Source organism: Carassius auratus, chromosome 14, assembly GCF_003368295.1.
Source record: "Carassius auratus strain Wakin chromosome 14, ASM336829v1, whole genome shotgun sequence".
NCBI lineage: Eukaryota > Metazoa > Chordata > Actinopteri > Cypriniformes > Cyprinidae > Carassius > Carassius auratus.
In genome coordinates, this window is record NC_039256.1 from 3388264 (window position 1) to 3407823 (window position 19560).

A 19560-nucleotide genomic window follows, 5' to 3' on the forward strand; every position below is an offset into this window, starting at 1 on the left:
CCTATAGGGAAAATGAAGAAAATGAAGAAACTTGTTTTGTTCTTTAATCTAAATATATAAAGTAACAGTGAAATAAGAAATTTATTATTATTATCGTTTATTACATCTTTTTGAAAAACTACCACCTTCTCAGTGGGTGGGCACTCACCAATTACGTTTCTCTCAATTTTGTAACAAAAACAGAATGGTTTGACTTGAGTGTTGTGAAAATATAAAAATATCTGCACACACCAGCAGACGAGCTGAACGAGACACAGATCCACTCTCGGCCAGCAGGTGGCACTTAAAGCGTTTCCGTGGTTACCGATGTAAACAAAGCAACTGTTTTACTCTGGAGCCAGAGCAGGAGGATTGCACTAAGTGCATCTGATGTACATGCAGTGTTGGGGAACTTACTTTTAAAAGTAATGCTTTACAATATTGTGTTAATCCCTAAAAAGTCAGTGATTATGTTATTTAGTTACTTTTTATGGAAAGTAACGCATTACGTTACTTTTGCATTACTTTTGTGTTACTTTTTAAATATGAGCAGGGCTTGATTATTTTAAGTTCTATTTATATCAAAATGTAAAAACCTTTTCACACCAAAAAGTGAAATTAATAAACATCAGGCTGAAGGAAAAGTAAATTCATGTCTGTACAGTAGAACACAGGAGAAGACGATTCAACACTCTTCAGCAATAAAAAGAAAAACAAATGAAGCACAATTGTTAGTTTATCTAAAGTCCTCTAAACTGGATCAGCAAAGACGTTAGTTAATTAAATGGGATTAGATAAATTTGTGTTATTATTTTAACTTATTTTATTATTGCAGGTTTGTGCCATATGCTAATATTTTTTTTTTTTTTATGATTTTTTTTTTTTTTTTTTTTTTTTTTTTTTTTTTTTTTTTTTTGCGAGTGGGATGAATTAATGCACATTCACATTTAGTGTAGAACAGGAAAGTCAAACTCAATTCCTGGAGGTCCAAAGCCCTGCAGAGTTTAGATTTAATTCTAATAAACACACCTGATAACAACTAGTCAAGGCCTTCAGGCTTATTTGAAAACTACATGGAATGTGTGCTGAAGCAGGGTTGGACCAGAACTCTGCAGGATTGAGACTGACACCCTGATCTAGAACGACATCATGGCCACACAACACCTCTGTACTCCTGATTTCTCCCAATATGGGGACAGGAGACTCGTCAGTCAATAAATGGGAAAACAAAGTAACTGGTTACTTAAAAAAAATAAAAAAATAATAATAAAAGGTAACAGATATTTTCTTGTAAATTAAAAAAAAAGTAATGCATAACTTTACTAGTCACTTGTAAAAAGTACAATGTGCAACGCTACACATTAATTTAAGTTAAAGCTGTTCACAATCTATCATGAACTGAAATGTATTTAAAAGGCTTTGTGAAAGAGGCCAGCAGAACACATGTGCCAGGATCTTTACTAAACTACACTAGACACAAGTCACAGGATCTTGACCCTATGCTTCAGATACAACTCACAACAGACACACAGAACCGAAAATAAGTGAAAGTGACTAACTTAACCTAACCTAACCCTGGCAATACTACAAATTAAAACCACATATGAGTGTCCTGACAAGATCATCGAATCCATGCACACACACACACACATGAATGGAGAGCCCTATTCTAGCTGACATCTGCTCAGCAATGCATACAGTATGTGATCCATTCTCAACTACACCATGTTAGCCATTTTCAGCTGTGAGTGTATTTAATGTATTTAAAACATTCTGTAAAGATTCAGGAGCAACAACCATATTTATTTCATTGTTCTGTTTGTGCAATGACTGACACAGATTAATGGTAAATAACCATAGCATTGTTTTGGTGTCTCAAGAAGCATCATTTTTTAGAGTTTAACCTCTTTGGTATCCACTAATTTCTGTTCAAAATAATATTAGCAACCAAATAATCATTATGTCTGGCAATTTTTACTGAACCCCCACTAGCCAATTGTTCTGTTCATGCTTCGAATGTTGCTTAGCAGAACTCTATATTATAATGAAATCATAAAGAATTATAATGTCTTTGGGCTGGTTGTTCAGGTTTAACTCATAAATGTATAATTTAATAAGTCAGTCAAGTGGTCAGTTGTCCTGTGGCTGTCGTATCACCCAAGTGGATGCTGCACACTGCTGCTGGTTGAGGATATACCCCCCCACACAGGGATGTAGTGGAGGCTAAACGCACGTAAACGCCGTTTACGCACCTCCCAAAATTCGGAAATAGCATTTACCCACCTCCAAAGTGCGTTTATCCACCTCTAAATTAAGTTTATCCACCACTAAATAGCCTACAGTTCCTTTGACATTTTAAATTAAGCTTATGTCGTTTTAGTCTCATATTGTTCATTATTAGTTTCATAGGTTGTTTGTTGTTAAAGACGAAGTCTTTCATATTGCGCTGCAACTTGGCAGTGTTGACCAATTGTTTGCGGTGTTGAAAGTAGTGTTCGGTTCATTTTACTGACTCGGATCTTTGAGTCTCGATCAGCAAAATGAACTAATCTTTTCTCTTCCCATCTCTATGGGACTGACAGGAAGAATAAAAGACTCGGACCTCACCTGTCGATTCAGAACCATAGACAGTAAAAGAAATGGACACAGCGACCCCATTGGAACTCAACTGAGACAATTTAAGCCCATTTTTAGCGGTTTTTAGCACTGCTGTTCCGTTGACTCAAACGAAGCTTGATGACGTCAGCAACCTGTCTGACAGATGTAAATCTTCTAGTAGCTGTGCGTGCAAACTGCCATCGTTAATCTTGCAGAGACGGCGAGCTTGAGCGGGGAGTTCTTTGTCGTGAGTGAGCAGGAGTAAGTATTCTGATTAATTATTTTGTAGAGTATTTTAAAATGTAACGCTAGTACGCCATATTAAGTTAATTGCCTGCGAGCTTCTCCTCCTGTCTGTACGGTAATGCGACAGAGAGACGAGTGGTTATGATGCAATCGTTAGCCTATTTTTTACAAAAACTGTTTATACGGGGCCATAATGTAACATAGAAGGTAATGGAGCCCTTTATACATTGTCGTGTATCTCTAGAAATAAATAATGGACAAATGGAGTCTTTAAATGCCTCAGATTTAAAGTTATTCGCTGTCAAAGTGACGCCAAAATGAATGGGAGTCAAAGGGAATGCTAACGCAAGTGAAGTTCTGCTAAAAGATGGCAGCACCGGGCCCACTTCAACTTCCGGTCGAGTTCCTTGCCCCCTGTTCAGAACCCATATGTTGTGTAATTGTCACGGTAGGAAATCCATTGTTTCCTCCGTGTCATGTTTTGTGTTTGTATTTGTACTCTCGTAGTCTCCATGTGCTCGTCTGGTTGATTGTTGTCACCTGTGTGTTGATTGTCTCGCTCCAGCTGATCCTCATCTCCACTCAGCTACATAAACTCACTCATCTCTCCGTCTGTTGTCAGATCCTCACTCATGTCTCCGCTCCCTAGCTGGATTACCGTCTCCCGTGTTCGTGTGCTGGATTGTGTTCGTGTTGTCGTCTTCGTGTCAGTGTTCTGGTCCGTACCTGGTTTCATCCATTTGACCGTCTTCACCTTCACCATCGACTTCACCATCCAGCTCTTCTCACGCCACCGTAGACCTTCTTTCCCATTGCCAACATTCTGGACTCTAATTTCAATAAACTTCATCTGATTGCCTGCAATTGCTTCCTCCTCTTTTACTAGCCGTCACAGTAATGCGCATGTGCGGTCAACACAAAATGAACGAATCATTCTTTGAGACAACTCGATAGTCCTGAGTCATATTAAAGATTCGTTCAAAATGAACGACACGCAACAGACTGCATCAAGATTCAAAAATGGATATCTGGCAATTAATAATAATCATAATAACGTTCATTGTTTTGAATAGAAATCATCACTCATACAGCAGCCATTCAACTCATCTCCGGTTTATTTGTGTTCGTATACATACAATATCCACGATCCGGCAGGGCTATAGTCCAATGGTGCGCACATTTGAAGAGATAATAATTTTATGACATGTTTGTAAAATATTTCGTCATACAGAATAACATTTCTATTCATTTTACATTGATTTATTCAATCTGAAGAACTAAAACGGCTAACAAAGCTAACGATTACTCTACTCTTATTGATTCGCGTCAGCTATGACATCAGGGCAATATCATTAGTTTGTAAAGCTGTCAATCATCTCACGTGAACCACGTGACCAAAAGGATGTTCTTCTGCAATGAAGCTGTCTGTGTCATTGCAGTCTGTGTCACTGATAAAATATATGAAAGACAAAAGTAAAAAAATATTTGATTCCAGCTTGTTAAATGTGAATATGTTCTAGTGTCTTCTCTCCTCAGTCAACTGAATATCTTTGAGTTGTGGACAAAACGAGACATTTAAAGGGGGGGTGAAATGCTCGTTTTCACTCAATCTCCTGTTAATCTTGAGTACCTATGGAGTAGTACTGCATCCTTCATAACTCCAAAAGTCTTTAGTTTTATTATATTCATAAGAGAAAGATAGTCTGTACCGAATTTTCCCGGAAAAACACGACCGGCTGGAGGGGTGACGTGTGGGCGGAGCTAAAGAATCACGAGCACCAGTAGGCTTTTGTGTTGAGAGCGTTTGGAAGCTGTGACATTACCGTGAGGAAAAAAACATCATCCAAAACAAACCATGGCTTACAGTCAGATTCAGCTGTTTATTTATGATCCAGAATCAGATCCAGAGGCTGAAACTGAACGAGAGCAGCAGCAGCAACGACTCGCTCCGAGCGGGGCTCGAACCCGGGTCTCCGGCATGGGAGGGGACGCACTAACAAGGAGGCAGAGATATTTGAAGCAGTTTTACTCACCGCCTGCGGTTCCAACACACGATCGTGACCCTTTTTCGTTGGGACTGCATCATCCTTAAGAAATAAACGATGTGCAAATCCGTCGTCAAACTGGGCCTTGTTTGTAAAACAAGCATCTTCGAAATGCAGGGAACAAACACAAACACTTGCACAACTCCGTTGATGCTCTGTAAAAATAAACTCCATCCACTGGTCCCTTAATGCTGTTTCTCTTTTGGTAATCTGTGCAGGGTTGTCTTGCCCTGGCAACCAAAAACACACTTCTTTTGTGACATTTGGCGACGCTCTCGCTCTGATCAGTGAAGTCTGTTGTGCTCTCAGTGCTCTGCTATACGGAGCGCGCTCTTCCGGCAGAAGTGTCTCAGGACACATATAAGGAAATTCCCCTCCATCTAACGTCACACAGAGCCATACTCGAAAAAAACTTTCCGAAACTTGTGACAAACCGGAAGGAGTATTTTTGGAACAGAAATACTCCTTCAAACGTACAACTTAATTTTTGAAACTTTGTCCATGTTTAGCATGGGAATCCAACTCTTTAACAGTGTAAAAAACTCAGTATGCATGAAATAGCATTTCACCCCCCCTTTAAGGACCATTCCTGGGCTTTTGCATTGCATTGGAGCCCCTGGATATAAGCCTCCCTCTCTATTCCTCTTTTAAAAAAAATATTCCTCTGTTTTATCATTTAGTAAACTTTATAGATTTCAACCTTATTATTCCTTCTTGAGTCTATTTAATAAGAACTAAGACTAATGTATGAATTGAATAGTGATTGTGTGACCTACAGTATATTGGGGAACAACCAGTGATACTGTGGTAGTAATATCAAATGATAGCCTATAGAGATGTCATCAGGATACACATACACCGGTAGCAGTGGCCCACCTTACCGTGACGATGTGGTCACCCAGAATTTATAGTTTACCCATCTCTTTTTTTACCACTACACCTCTGCCCCCACATGATTGTGAAGCACTTTGGGTGTACAACAATACACAAGAAAGCACTATACATTTAAATGCATCATTCATTCATTCATTCATATAACGAACACACCCACACCTAGAGTTAGCATCTCATAAATGGAGCACATTAAGACATAAAACACATGCAGAACATTGTTTCCCGGGACTGTTGAGAACTTTTTTCTTTCTAAGTTATGTGAAAATCATCTTGTTTACTCACTCACAGAAAACAATATATTGATTTACATTTTCTAAGACACTTTTTGTTGGTAAAAGTCATATGGGAGTAGGCGTCAACTATCATGAATATCATTGTGATTTACACCTGAGAAGACAAAGCCCTGCATAATGAGCCGCATAATGAGCTGCATAATGAGCCGCATAATGAGCCTCTCATTCAGCTGTGTCACTGTGAGTGAGGAGTTACAAGAAAGAATGTGAGAACAAAATAAATGTATATAATTTTATGTTTGTAGTTTATTTAGAATATATTTAATTATCCCACAAAATAATTAAGTTGGCTTGGGAAAGCCAACTTACTGAAATCCTATTTAAACTTATTCTTCTTCTTCTTCTTATTCCTCTGACCCAAAATTTTGGAACTGCTACTCCTCCTAAAGCTTTAACACTACTCGAACCGCGAGCAGCACTAACAGTCAATCCCTGAACGTGTACTATTAGAGATGTCAGTCAGTGGAGTAGTAGCCAGGATGATTATATGGCAACTGTTGTAATTATCTCAGCCATGCCTCTGAAGCCATCAAGTGCTAAACACATATGAGCCTCATTACTGGAGAACTGGGTGCTGATTTTACATATTACTGATTATAGGTCTGGGCAGGATTCACAGAAAGAGGTTAAGAAATTTGAAAGCGTTCACGAGAAGTGCAAGTCCTCAGATATTTTCTTAAGAATATATTTTTCCCCTGGAGAAGAAAATGACAGGCTGTGGTCGTCTGATTGTGTGCTGCTTCTCACTGATCAACTTTAAAACTCTTCAAAGGCTGTCTTTTTGTGCTGCCTGCATATTACTCTAATTGTAATGAGATATAATGGAATAATTAACCTCTTTTCTGAAGATAAGAGATCCTATACTCAATGGAAACTAAACATCTAGTTGAGCTCAGTAAATGAGCAGTCCAAACCAGAGGTGTTTTTAACAAGCTTGTCATATGAATGCTATAAGCAACAGAAGTCATGATTTATAGCTAATATCACATGTTGTAGATGTGTTATTCAGTTGGTCAGATGAGATCTGGTCCTTGACTGAGTCTGGTTTCTTTATTTCTGTCACCTTTGGCTTGACTAGCTGGGGTTAAAAAGTTGTTTTTATTTATTTATTCATCTCACACTATTGGATGAGAAGAAAACCTTCAAATGAGCTGAGTCTGAAGTGCTAGTTTTATAACTGATGAACATCACAACATTGGAACGGTTACTGAAGTGAACTGAATCCAGACTGAACTGAACTGAACTGAGATTGCTGTTGTCTTCTGTGGAGCTGCTTTACAGCAGAAACTGAAGTCATCTCATCCTTGACTTTTCTTTATATTCCTATATTATTTGAGTGTGTTTCCAATCGTCGTGCTGTGGGTCCCTGATGAACACTCAGCATGTGTTGGGTTGAGCTGTGTTCAGGCAGTATGGGGCAGTAAGGTGACAGACGTTCACTGGAGAAGCATGCTATTGCTAGCTCTATTAAACCAGCTCTAATCACATCACAGGAGCCCACTCTAACCACACCGAGACGCTCAGCTTGTGTTAGTGAGAATAAACCGAAGGAAAGCAGCATCAGCTCTCCACAAACATCACACCACAGCCACCATCAACACAGTCAAATCAGAATTACATCACTTTTAAGGCACTTTATTGAAATATTGTGGCAAAGGTGATGCCATTAGCATCTACAAGAACATACTGAGAATTTTAACATAAAAAATACCTAAGCCTTAGAAGATTTACAGTAGTTTATATATCTCTCGGCCAAACTCATGGGGCCTATTTGCTATAAACATGACAAATCCACCTTGTTCTGTGCTAGTCATTGACTGATCACTGGACCGTACAGGACACAAGACAGGACACTGACTGAGCGCTTCAGAGTTTCTCTCTCCATCAAGAGATCTGTACTCTTCACTTCATCTCAGTGGACGCACAGCACACCTGACGCTCTGTAAACTCTGTGTGGAGACGCTCGACTCGCCGTCGCTTTACTGACAGCGCTGTTTCTCACACATGCACACAGAGAGAGAGAGAGAGAGAGAAAGAGAGAGAGAGAGAGTCTTACCACGCTGAATCAACACGCTACATGTAAACTATATTATCTGTTGTCTTCTCCTGTAAAATAATGGAGGTCATTTAGAATAATTCAGCTTTTTAGAACAAGCAGAAGATATGCTGGTTTCTCCGGTAGTGGGCGAGGCTAATGCACAAATGGCAATTTCATTGGCTGGCCCTCGTCTATTACCATCCCTGTTTTGATTTCAGCAAATCAGTTCGACTGAACGCTGACAACGTGATTAATATTCATGAACCAGCAGCTCATCAATCCATAGTGCATTGTATATTGTTAGTATGGTATTAGTATATATATGATTAGTATATATATATATATATATATATATATACACAGTTGATTTTAATGACGTGTTTGTAAATGAAGATCAGCACAGACAAAGGCTGCTGGCAGCACACCTTGTTTGTTATCTTTATTTTATAAAAGCACAAAGTTATGTCTGTATCCAAATAAAAGTAGACCCTTTACAGATTCGATTGTTGTATTGCTCTTATCTTTACAATTAAAACTGAAAGTGTAATTTAAGTTCTTTTTTGACTTATCAGGAGAAAATGACTCATGACGAGTATACGCATTAATTGACTGCAGAGGGTTAAAGGTTAGGACTATAATTTTTTTTTTGGTAGTATTATATCACATCGTGAGTGTATATTAGCAGCTTTTGTTGTTTTCTCGTGGTATCTGATTGGAGCGATTCTACGCGTGATGTCAAACTTAACAATGGATAACACACATAAAGTTTGGTTTAAATACACTTAATGTTGTTGACATGTAGCCTCACATTCAGTCATGTTCCATCAAATGTGTTGAGACATTATTCAAGAACGGTTTGACTGAACTTCAATACCAACACTTTTTGTCACATGGTCAAAATCAGACAAACCATCCAAGATGAGATTAAAATAAGAGTGCTACTTTGATTTTAGATGGAGACTCCAATCTTGCTACAGTTATAATGTTCGGCCCCATTGGTCAAATTAACATGCATTAAGATGAGACAGACAACAATTTTAAACGGAATAACAAATATGTATTTACAATATTGACAGAAGCACATCTGCAGAGTCACACTTCTGCCCATCTTGGGCTGGATTCACCTCTTTAATAAACCATTGAAGGCATCTGACCTGTGAGTGGGAATGTGCACGAGCTCATTTTGAGCTACAGGCCAAAAAAATAAGTGAGAAATGTTGATTTTGAGGTTTTTTCACAAATAGTAGTTCATTCAGCCCTCATCTAGTGATCCCAATGCTCCAAATACTAGTTTTAGATGTTCAGTTACCTTTATTTGTATGTTTTCTGAGAGGAACAGCTTTTCTCCACTCGCTTCTCATGCTGTCATTATAAAAGTGCTCGATCCCGATAAATATACACATTTACACAGAAGGTATTGACGCAAACATAATCTGTTATGTGTTATATGAACGTTTGGGGAACTGTTGGGGAAACATCTGATGGGTAACATTACACTAGATTCATGCATTACAGTATATAGTCTGTCTTATTAATATTAATCTAACTAAAGAAACGAAGTAATCGCTCTTGATTAAACTGCTTCTGTAGTTTCAGTTTATTTGTGATGAACACACTATTTGCTTCCTTGAATACTGTTCTTTAGATGTACGATGAAAAAAGTAACGCACTATTTCATTTGTTTCTTTTTTATATTATATTTACTACTGTTTATGTGTATCTTTGTTCTAATTTTTAATAAAGATAAAATAAAATATAGCTATATTGTGATTATTTTTATTATTATTATAAATATTAAGAAAAGTTCTGGAGGAAAAGATGCACATTGCTCCGTGATTTTGCTTCTGTACAAACACAGTTCTTCAGAAAATGGACTTTTATGACTGTCATTTTTTGGTGATTCTAAAAAAAAATCACTTTGAAGGTTTGTTAATAGTGAAAATAAAATAATGAAAATTTACACACACACACACACACAAACTAACTATCCTAACACAGGACTTTGATTTGATAAAGACTACAAAAACGTCTAAGGTTACGTATGTAACCCTGGTTCCTCGAAGGAACAAGACGCTGCGTCGAGAACGATTGGGGAACGCCCCCAGCGTGGCGTCTCTGAATCATGTGTGTAATCAGTCCAATGGATGGGCGAGACGTCATAGGCGGGTGACGTCAGAGACCAGGAAGCATAAAAGCCGGAGAAACACAGCCGGCACCAGCCTCAAAGGATGAAGCAAGCGCCGGCCAGAGATGCCGGAAGTGTGGCACTGCGACGCAGCGTCTCGTTCCTTCGAGGAACCAGGGTTACATACGTAACCTTAGACGTTCCTCTTCAGGAACTCGAGCTGCGTCGAGAACGATTGGGGAACGAGAATGCCCACGCCGCCAGACTTACAAATCTCTGCCAGTGTGGGAAACTGCACAACTAGGACGAGAGAACAGAGGGGCCTGGAGCGGCTCGTAAATCTAGACCGTAAAATCTTACAAAGGTCAAGGGCGTGGACCACCCCGCAGCCTCGCAGATATCATGCATAGAGACACCTGCTAGGAAGGCCTTGGAGGCCCCCACACTTCTAGTGGAGTGAGCCTTGACCCCCAGGGGAGAGGGGAGGTCAGAGGACTCATATGCAAGAGAAATAGAATCTACTATCCACCGGCTGAGGGTCTGTTTAGTAGCAGGAAGACCTCTCTTAGGGGGACCATAACAAACAAACAACTGGTCCGCCCTTCTCCACAGGGCAGCTCTGTGGACGTATGTGTCCAATGCTCGCACTGGACACATACAATTAAGCTTCTTCTGGTCTGGCTCCCTGAAGGGAGGAGGACTGAAGGCCTGGAGTACGACAGGCCGTGGTGTAGAGGAGGGAACCTTAGGGACATACCCCGCACGAGGGTAAAGGAAAGCTTTAGCCAGACCGGGCGCAAAGTCTATATAAGAAGGGGCCACAGAGAGGGCCTGCAGGTCCCCAACTCTCTTGAGAGAAGAAATTGCCAACAAGAAGACAGTTTTAATAGAGAGAAGGCGATCGGAGATCTCCTCAATAGGCTCGAAGGGCGGCCTACAGAGAGCTTCTAACACCACGGCCAGGTCCCATCTGGGGACACGAGAACGTACTGGAGGCCTCAGCCTCAGCGCACCGCGGAGGAAACGTGTAACAAGAGGGTGTCTGCCCACTGACTGGCCACCGAGAGGGGCGTGGTAGGCCGCAATGGCCGATACGTAAACCTTCAGGGTGGAGTGGGTCAACCCTGCGGAGAAACGGGCCTGCAGGAACTCCAGCACTGTACCAATCGGGCAGTTAACTGGGTCGAGCTGGCGGTCTCTGCACCAAGAAGTGAAAAGTTTCCACCTCAAGGCATACAGTTTACTCGTAGAGGGAGCTCTGGATTGGAGGATGGTCTCAACAACCTCAGTTGAGAGACCGGAAGCTACTAGTTGTGCCCCCTCAGGGGCCACACCCATAACTTCCACAGCTCCGGGCGAGGGTGGACTATGGTGCCCTCCGCCTGTGAGAGGAGATCCCTCCTGACAGGAATCTCCCAGGGAGAGCCGTCTAGGAGGGAAATCAGGTCCGAGAACCATACTCGTCCCGGCCAGAACGGGGCTACTAACAGCAGCCGGACTCCGTCCCGGCGCACTCTCTCCAGAACTCCCGGGAGCAGAGCAATCGGGGGAAAGGCGTACAGACGAAGCCTCGGCCACGTCTGTACCATGGCGTCCAGCCCCAGTGGAGCTGGATGAGTCAGAGAGAACCAGAGGGGACAGTGCGATGTCACTCGAGTCTCAAACAGGTCCACCTGAGCCTGGCCAAAAACTCTCCATATCTGCTTCACCACCTCGGTGTGAAGCCGCCATTCCCCGGGCCTCGGGCCCTGCCTCGACAGGATGTCTGCTCCCATATTCATATGCCCAGGAATGTGAACCGCTCTGAGCGAGAGAAATTTGTCCTGGGCCCACACAAGGATCTGGTACGCTAGTTTGTTTAGACGGCGTGAGCGCAGACCTCCTTGGTGGTTGATGTAAGAGACCACCGCTGTGTTGTCGGTGCGCACCAACACATGGTGACCTCTCAGGTCTGGGAGGAAATATTTCAATGCTCGATAGACCGCTAGCATCTCTAGGCAATTGATGTGCCATGTCAGATGGCGACCACTCCACAGACCGCGGGCAGGGTGGCCACTCATTACCGCACCCCAGCCGGTGAGGGACGCGTCCGTCGCTAGCATCACGCGGCGACAAGGAGCTCCCAACACCGGGCCCTGAGACAAGAACCAAGGCTTCCTCCACATATCCAAGGCACGTAGGCAGCGCTGCGTGACCTTGATCATGCGAAGTGGGTTTCCCCTCGGGGAGAACTGCTTGGTCTTGAGCCACCACTGTAGGGGTCTCATGTACAGCAGGCCAAGAGGTATCACGTTGGACACAGCTGCCATCAGACCCAGCAGTTTTTGAAACCGCTTGACAGTGAGTGACTGGCCTTCTCTCACTCTCGCGACTGCGGCGAGGATCGACTCGATCCGAGCAGGTGACATGCGTGCCTGCATCATGGTCGAATCCCACACCACGCCCAGATAAGTGGTTCTCTGTAATGGAGAAAGCACACTTTTCTTGGCGTTCAGTCTTAACCCCAGCTCTCTAATGTGGGCGAGAATGACATCTCGATGCCGAACCGCCATCTGCTCTGATTGAGCTAAGATCAACCAATCGTCTATATAGTTCAGTATGCGGATGCCCTGGAGTCGTAGCGGAGCCAGAGGTGCATCCACACACTTCGTGAAAGTGCGGGGTGAGAGTGCAAGGCCAAAGGGAAGTACTCGATATTCAATTCAATTCAATTCAAGTTTATTTGTATAGCGCTTTTTACAAAACAAATCGTTACAAAGCAACTTTACAGAAAATTATGTTTCTACAATATTTAGTAGTAGCTAGTAGTTTGTGCACATTTGACAGGATTTTAGAAAAACTAAAAAATAATAATAATACAAGACGTAGTCAGCTAGACGATGAACTATCAATATTATTAATTAAGTTATTATATGATTAAGTCACACATTTAGGAATAATTGTTAGTTCTGTTTGTTCATTCAGGGTTAGCATCATCTGAGGTCCTCTGAGGGTCAGCATCATCTCTTCTCAGGTGTTCTGGATCCAGACTGGAGCTTGTGTAAATCCTAGTTACCACGGGATGTGAATCCCGTGGCAAAACATAGAAACAAATACAGACATCATTAGCATAGCTGCTGATCCAACAAAGTAAAATTAGTTTAACCCAAGCTAATGAATAAAAATGCACCTTTGATCAGATGCAACTACACTCACAATTAAAAAGATACATTATTCGAATGCTTGGCGAAAGAGATGTGTTTTTAATCTAGATTTAAACAAAGAGAGTGTGTCTGAACCCCGAACATTATCAGGAAGGCTATTCCAGAGTTTGGGAGCCAAATGTGAGAAGGCTCTACCTCCTTTAGTGGACTTTGCTATCCTAGGAACTACCAAAAGTCCAGCGTTTTGTGACCTTAGGGTGCGTGATGGGTTGTAACGTGGTAGAAGGCTAGTTAGGTACGCTGGAGCTAAACCATTTAGGGCCTTATAGGTAAGTAATGATAATTTGTAACTGATGCGGAACTTAATAGGTAGCCAGTGGAGAGACTGTAAAATTGGGGTAATATGATCATATTTTCTTGACCTCGTAAGGACTCTCGCTGCTGCATTTTGGACGACCTGTAGCTTGTTTATTGAAGAAGCAGGACAACCACCTAGAAGTGCATTACAATAGTCCAGTCTAGAGGTCATGAATGCATGAACTAGCTTTTCTGCATCAGAAACAGATAACATGTTTCGTAGCTTGGCAATGTTTCTAAGATGGAAGAATGCAATTTTTGTAACATTGGAAATATGATTTTCAAAAGACAAATTGCTGTCTAATATAACACCCAGATTTCTGACTGTAGAGGAAGTTACAGTACATCCGTCTAGTTGCAGATTGTAATCTACAAGATTCTGTGTAGTGTTTTTTGGTCCAATAATTAATATCTCCGTCTTATCCGAATTTAATTGGAGAAAATTCTTTGTCATCCAATCTTTTACATTTTTAACACAATCTGTTAGCTTAGATAATTGGGAAGTTTCATCTGGTCTCGTTGATATATATAGCTGAGTATCATCAGCATAACAGTGGAAGCTAATTCCGTATTTTCTAATAATATTACCAAGGGGCAACATGTATATTGAAAATAGAAGGGGACCTAGGACGGATCCTTGTGGCACTCCATATTTTACTGATGATAAATGAGATGACTCCCCATTTAAGTAAACAAAATGGTAGCGATCGGACAGGTAGGATCTAAACCATCTTAGAGCCTGCCCTTGAATACCTGTATAGTTTTGTAATCGATCTATGAGTATGTCATGATCTATGGTGTCGAACGCAGCACTAAGATCAAGTAAGACTAGAAATGAGATGCAGCCTTGGTCTGACGCAAGGAGCAGGTCATTTGTAATTTTAACAAGTGCAGTTTCTGTGCTATGGTGGGGCCTAAAACCTGACTGAAATTCTTCATACAGATCATTTTTATGCAGGAAGGTGCTCAATTGAGCAGACACAACTTTTTCTAAAATTTTAGACATAAATGGAAGATTTGAAATAGGCCTATAATTTGCCAGTACACTAGGATCTAGTTTTGGTTTCTTAATAAGAGGCTTGATAACCGCCAGCTTGAATGGTTTTGGGACGTGTCCTAAAGATAACGACGAGTTTATGATATTGAGAAGCGGTTCTTCGGCTACAGGTAACAGCTCTTTCAGTAATTTAGTGGGTACAGGATCTAATAAACATGTTGTTGGTTTAGATACAGTGATAAGTTTATTTAGCTCCTCCTGTCCTATGGTTGTAAAGCACTGCAGTTTATGTTTGGGTGCGATGGATGAAACTGAAGTGTTAGATGCTGTAGAATCTACATTCGCTATTGTATTTCTAATGTTATCTATTTTATCAGTGAAGAAATTCATATATTCGATATTGGTACGCTTCGCCCCCGAAAGCAAACCTCAGAAACTTCCTGTGTGGGGGAAGGATGGAGATATGGAAATATGCATCTTTTAGATCTATCGTGACAAACCAGTCCTCGGACCTGATCTGAGACACAACCTGTTTGAGTGTGAGCATCCTGAACTTCAGTCGCTTGACTGAGCGGTTCACTAACCGCAGATCTAAAATGGGACGCAACCCCCCATCCTTCTTTGGAACAATGAAGTACCGGCTGTAGAACCCTGACTCCCTGTCGTGAGGAGGGACCACCTCGATGGCCTCCTTCCTTAGAAGAGCGTGCACTTCCTGTTCCATAACCAGAGCCTGCTCGGGACCCACAAGCGTGGGTGAAACCCCGTTGAATCGAGGCGGAGGAGAACCAAACTGAATCGTGTAGCCTCTTTCTACAGTGTGCAGGACCCATTGAGATACATTTGGCAGTAGTTTCCAAGCTGCTAAATAATCTACTAAGGGAGTCAGTCTCTCGAGACTGACCTCTGGTGTAATCAGAACGGCTAGCTCGGTGCCCTGTAACGGCGGACCGGCAGGAGACAACCGAACTAACCGCTCTAGAGACCTCCGCGGAGGCTGCGAGCCACTCAGCACCGCTACGTTTCTGGGCGGTAACTGGGCGCGGTGCTCGCGGGAGACCGCTGCGCCCTGTAACTCCGGCAGGGTTGGCAGAACGATCTCCTGAGGGCACTGAGGCGAGACGGACACCGTGTAATGCGGTGTAACCCGCTGCACCACAGAGGGGACTGCCCTCATAAGCCCCGGGCCAGTGGCGTCAGGGCTTATTGGCCGAATACCTCTTAGCCTTAAGTACGGTCCGCAGATTCGGCTTAGAGGCCCCCGACCCAGAGCGTCATCTGGACCCACAGCTCCGCTTAGCTGGAGGAGCACGTGAGGCGACACTCTGTTTTTGTGCCTCCCTGTATGAGGAGCTGGTACTCGGCGAAGGCTGCCACCGCCCGGCAGCCTCCGGATTTAGAGAGCGACGTGGGAGGAACAGCTGGAACGCCGCCGCCTGCTTGCGAGCCTCCTGGTACCTGTCGACGACAGAATTAACAGCGTCGCCGAACAGGCCCGAGGACACAAGCGGGGCGTCCATGAGACAAACCCTGTCCTTCTCTTTCATGTCAGACAGGGTGAGCCACAAATGTCTCTCTGCTGCTACCATTGCTGCCATGAGCTCCGTAATATCCTCAGATCTCACGTGCTCTTGCTCATCTAAATCTCTCAGCAGATCGGCTTGGTACGCCTGTAACACCGCCATGGTGTGCAGACACGCACCAGCCTGATCCACTGCCGAGTACCCCTTGCCCACCAGCGCTGATGTTGTGCGCAGTGGCTTGGAGGGCAGCGCCGGAGCCTTTAATGACGATGCCGCGCCGGGAGACAGATAGCTCGCGAGCGTCTGTTCAACCCGGGGCATCGCCTTATAACCGCGCTCATTCATCCCCGCTATGCTGCCATAGTGATCAGAAGCGGGGATGAAGACGCGGGCCGAGAAGGGTTTTTCCCACGATTTACACACCTCAGCGTGCAAATCGGGTAAAAAGGGCAGGCTTCGGCGCTGAGGTGGCGGCCTAGTTCGCAGAAAACGCTCATCAAGTTTACTTTTCTGCGGTTCAGCCTTTTTCTCGGCTGGCCATTCGATGTTTAACTTGGCCACAGCACGAGTAACCACCTCCAAAAGCTCCTCATACTGGGGCGATTGAGGGGGCGAATCCTCAGCGACGTTCACCACATCAACCTCCTCGGAGGAAGCGATAGGTCTCTGACGTCACCCGCCTATGACGTCTCGCCCATCCATTGGACTGATTACACACATGATTCAGAGACGCCACGCTGGGGGCGTTCCCCAATCGTTCTCGACGCAACTCGAGTTCCTGAAGAGAAGATCAAGCAGTGCTTCTGTACATCAGAGAACGATCCATTAGCACCGCTCTCACTTCAGTCTTTAGATCATGTACAATATTTTGTCAGAGCTAATTAAACCTCAGGATGATGCAGTGGGGTAAACTCAGTCATGGATGCTCAGTTTCTGTTCTGAGCCAAGACCTCTGCTAGATTTAACTTCATCAACTTTACATGAAAATACTGGAATCCAGAGACTCTATTCTAAACAACTTATTCAAGCTAAAGCCAAAATAAAAAATCATAATTTGGTATTTTTTGATGGAATTCTGATATATGGTATAATGTATATTTTAGTCAGAATTATTGTATAAGTTTATAGAAGACTCACACATAGAAAACTCATCCTCTCCTGACAGCAAAAATGAAATATTTCAGAGACGTTCTAACCTGATGGATGGAGAATATAGCTGTGAAATGTAAGTCATGTCAGCAGGGCTTCTGATGGGACCACCGCTTTACACTACACTTATTATAAAGCCCTTCATATAAAGCATCTCTCGTGTTTAGGACACATCTGAAATAAACACTGTCCCGCAGCAGCTCACTCACTTTATTCATCAGACGCACTCGCCTCGAATCTGATCACTGTATATTCATACCACACAGTTCACTGATATAACTCCATATACTGCCCAGGCAAGTATTCACACTGCAGTGTGTGTGTGTGTGTGCGTGTGTGTGTGTGTGTGTGAGAGAGAGAGAGAGAGAGAGAGAGAGAGGGAGTGTGTGTGTGTGTGTGTGTGTGTGTGTGTGTGTGTGTGTGAGAGAGAGAGAGAGAGAGAGAGAGGGAGTGTGTGTGTGTGTGTGTGTGTGTGTGAGAGAGAGAGAGAGAGAGAGAGAGAGAGGGAGTGTGTGTGTGTGTGTGAGAGAGAGAGAGAGAGAGAGAGAGAGGGGAGAGATTGAGAGAGAGAGAGAGAGTGTGTGTGTGTGTGTGTGTGTGCGTGCGTGAGAGAGAGAGAGAGTGTGTGTGTGTGTGTGTGTGTGTGTGTGTGTGTGTGTGTGTGTGTCAGGGGGAACACCCTCATACACACAAGATTCAAAAAGGCCCAGAAGTTTAACATTAACCCAAAATGTATAAGATATTATTGACTGATTTGGTCAATATTAAATTATCTCAAAATCTTTCCAAATCTTCATCTATAAAGCTTCATCCGTCACCTTTAACATCCTCCTAGACATCAGAGACAGAGAAACGACACATGGGTCAAAGCTACAGAGAGAAATGATGATCATCTGCATCTGTAGATCAGAAGAACACGTGCTGAACATCTCCAGATGCATGTCACCTGATGAGAGCATGATACTAGAAGATACTTGCAGGCCTTTTGTTCCTAAAATTATTCTAAGTAGCTTTCAGAATGTGGCTAAACCGTAACCACCACTGAACAACAAAGTAAACATATATATTCACAAATGTATTTACAGTGACCGGATATTTACAGCGCAACAATAATCAAACAACAAAGTGCCGTCTGTCGGTGGTTACCATGGTGACTCTTCTGATGGTCCTCAAACTGTACATCTTCACACACGCATTTATCACAGAGAGTAAAGTTGTGTAACTCCTCAGGGCTAACTAAAATCATCATACCGTATAATCAAGATCAAATCATTTCATTCCGTCAACTTACTGTTTTCAGAGCGCCTCAGATGAACCGGAGATGTCTGGTGTATTTCCTCGAGTTTAAATCAGATGTACTTCATGAAGATGTGCTTGAACACGAGCAGAACCGCGGAGGAACTGAGATCAAGAGTGAATATCGAAGCAGTTGGAGAGATCTCTGCTGGTGGTCATGTATGATCTGCTCGAGCTGTTAGTTTGGACATCCTCTCATCTCTGTCAGCACCTGCAGGAGAACCGAACTGAACTGAACTGAACTGCTCTGTCTGTGGAGAGCAGCTCCTCACTCGAGTCAGGAATCAGATGATAGATGGAGAGTTCAGTAACAGAGCCCGTTCAGACCGGCACACACTACCATATTAATCCTAATAGGAATGCAGTTTACAATATTGCTGTCCGATTCGCGAACGAATGATCTTTTGAACTGAGTTTTCAGTGATTTATTCGAACCGATTCGCGCAGCATTTGTGAATGACTCGACAGTTGAGTAACACCATAACACGATTGATTCGGGAAGACAATAACGTAATCGTAAACAGAGTGATGAACAGTTGTATTTGATTAAAACTGTACTGCAACATGGCACGCTGAATTACTTCTAGAAACTCTTCTTCAAATGATTCAGTGAGTCGGCTTCACTGAGTCATTTAAACAGACCGCCCGAGCGAACCGATTCATTTAACCGTGTCGGAGCTCTTGCTTGAGTGTGGAGCGTTCGTTCTTCAGTCCTGAGCCACTCAGTCCGTTTCACTTTTCTTTATACTACTGAATCACTTTTATACACAGAACACTTAGGTCTTTATATCTGTTCTGAACACGCTGAAATAAGATATTGAATCTTATATGTATAGAATCAGCGCTCACAGACTCATGTTGCAGCACTTTACTGTTG

At 42.8% G+C, this 19560-nt stretch overlaps 1 protein-coding gene across 1 annotated transcript in view; it reads right to left on the bottom strand.

Annotated features, from left to right (window-relative positions):
• LOC113113440 (X-linked interleukin-1 receptor accessory protein-like 2) overlaps nt 1-19016 on the bottom strand; it is a 188188-nt gene extending 169172 nt beyond the window's left edge. Inside the window, exon 1 of the mRNA XM_026279625.1 lies at nt 18679-19016. The gene's annotated coding sequence lies outside the window, so the exon portion shown is untranslated. The remainder of the gene's footprint in view (nt 1-18678) is intronic.
• Nucleotides 19017-19560: the final 544 nt, after the last annotated feature.